The sequence below is a fragment of the Cavia porcellus genome, unplaced genomic scaffold (assembly GCF_034190915.1).
Source record: "Cavia porcellus strain 051 isolate PalLab524CR breed Dunkin Hartley unplaced genomic scaffold, mCavPor4.1 scaffold_13, whole genome shotgun sequence".
In the NCBI taxonomy this organism is placed as follows: Eukaryota; Metazoa; Chordata; class Mammalia; order Rodentia; family Caviidae; genus Cavia; species Cavia porcellus.
The window spans coordinates 70,426,412-70,428,839 of record NW_026947496.1 but is presented as its reverse complement, the minus strand read 5'-3'; the positions used below and the strand labels follow the sequence as shown (position 1 = coordinate 70,428,839).

At 36.2% G+C, this 2,428-nt stretch overlaps 1 non-coding gene across 1 annotated transcript; it reads right to left on the bottom strand.

The window, feature by feature from the left end:
• Positions 1-1,896: 1,896 nt before the first annotated feature.
• Positions 1,897-2,003, bottom strand: LOC111757905 (U6 spliceosomal RNA). The gene has a single exon (XR_002792156.1). It is a non-coding gene; the product is annotated as a U6 spliceosomal RNA (small nuclear RNA).
• Between the last annotated feature and the right edge of the window lie 425 nt (positions 2,004-2,428).

Sequence of the window (2,428 nt, the reverse complement as noted above, 5' to 3'; positions counted from 1 at the left end):
TTTTTTGTGCTCACTTTGTTCTACTTTATAACCTTGATGTCCCAACAGCTTCTCTCTGTTCTTTCGTTTAACCACAAGGTTACAACAGCCTCAGTGCCTGTTGTGCCCAAGACCGCCACAATTGCAAAAGAACAATACCTGCTAACCTTCTGCTCCTGTAAAAGCAGCTTTTGCTTCTGCAGAATTTCGCTCAGCTTGCCCCTGACTCCAACCCATCTGAAATGGAAGTATAAAACCCCTGCTCTCCCAGAGCCCAGGGCTCAGAATTTTGAGTGCATAGCTCCCTGGGACAGTCAGCTTAATAAAGCTTTCTTTCCTCTCGGGGCGTCACTCATGTTTCCTGTGTCTCAAGTAAGACTGACTTTGCTGTAACAATAAAAGTACACTCTTTGTAGAAAGCCATGTTTCAACATTTACCACTGGAGTATGTCACCAGTACTGCAATGACTGAAAGGGCCATGGCTTTGGAACAAAAGTCCTGATGCATTCTGCTGGCCATTGATATTTGCAGCTTTGCTATTTGACTTTCTATCACATCTGTAAGTCTAGGTGACTAATTTCTAACTGACCCTGTGAATTTACATCATACCCTGAATATCCTCAAGTGGAATACAGGAAAGACCAGGTTTAGACTACAAGCGTGTGCTTCATAGCCTAAGAGTAAAGAGGGTGAAAGTTCTGCATTTTTTGGATTTTATAACAAATCTGGACTTTTAGCAGAATTTAGAGTTCCTGCTTGGGAAGCAATAATGATACATGTTTATAGTAAGAAGACAACTATTTCATTTCTTTTCTCCACAGCTGTAGAGTAAAACTCAGTTCCCCCTCTAGGTAGAAATATGAAGGAAATTTAATGAGAGTTGGTAGCTTTTCTCCCTTTCTTTTGTGCTGTAACGTAAGTGTGCACTCTGTGAACATGCAGCCTTTACTTCTGAAATCCAATTAGAAGGATAGTTTTCAGCCAGTATTCAGTAACAGTTATATATTTACTGCCTTGAAGAACTTGATTCGACTGTGACCAAACTTACATCTTGAGAGGAAATGGTTGACTTCTAGTTAGCCATACTCTTCAAAGGAAGTGACTTGCCCTGCGACCCATGAGTAAGAACTGCTCACATGAGTTTCAAACACCTTAATGTCCATAAACCACATTGCTCTCCTCAAAATGTGGACACCTCTTTTGCAGCTAAACCCGGCCCTGCGTGCTTGTTGTCTTGTCTCCTGCTCTTATGAGGTTCACTCATCTCTGAGATGTATAAAGGAAACAAAAATAGACTTAGTGAGTCTAAGATGTGTTTCACTTAAACCTTTTTAATTTTTTAATTGAACTAGAGTAAAAACAGTAGTTAAAATATACACTTGGCTGTTCTCTTAAAAAGACCACTACAACTAATTAGACTCAAGTAGCCAATTTTCTGTGGTTTCCAAGGATACAGACACAATTAGAATTGTCATCTACTAATCTTTTTTTTTTTTTTTTTTTTAATATTTGTTGTGTTTTATTTCAAGGGACATTGAAATAAGATAATGGAAGGGTGAGGTCAACAGAAGGGAAAGTTTTCCTTGGTTAATAAAGATTAGGAGTAAAGGAAAATGCTTTGAAGTAGACTTAGTTCTTTTCTTAAAATTTTATTTAAAGAGAAAAAAACAGAAAAAGGTAGAAATAATACAGAAATTTAAAAAATAAACAGTAAGAAATCACTAGTTGATAAATTACATATTGTCCTCTTAGAAATAGTTGTTCAAGTTACAAAATTAAAGCATACAAAGTGGACATTCAAAGAGTGAGACTGCAAACAGTTCTGTTCAACAATCCAACAAAAACTTAGTAATATGCTTACCAATCTTACACACTTAAACATACATGCAGTTATATCCTTTAGAACACTTTTTTTTAAAACTATGGAATGCTTCACGAATTTGTGTGTCATCCTTGCTCAGGGGCCATGCTAATCTTCTCTGTATTGTTCCAGTTTTAGTATATGTGCTCCCAAAGTGAAAACAGATTCAGTCCTTTTCTGATAAATTTAGGAAAAATTGGTTTCATTGACTCTGGAGCCTCAGAAGGTTATAAATTGAAAACAAAACAAGAATCATCTTTCTGGTATGAAACATTAAGATGGTCAAGTCCTTTAACTAAACAGAATCTAACACTCTTGTACTTTCCTTTCCTGAATTCAACTTTCATTTATTAAGTGTTCTACCAAGAGTTTACTATTTAATCTTTGTAACAATCTCATTAAAATTTTTATTAAGCACATTTTTTGGCCTACAAATCACTGATTCGTCTTTATGGTGGCAATAGAATTCTGGGTTCCTTCCAGGAAATCACATTTTTTCATTTGATTATGTCCAGTTAGGAAGTAAATTAAGATGCCCTGGCCTTGCAGCATAGGCAACAAATCAAACCATTTAGAATTAATGCTGG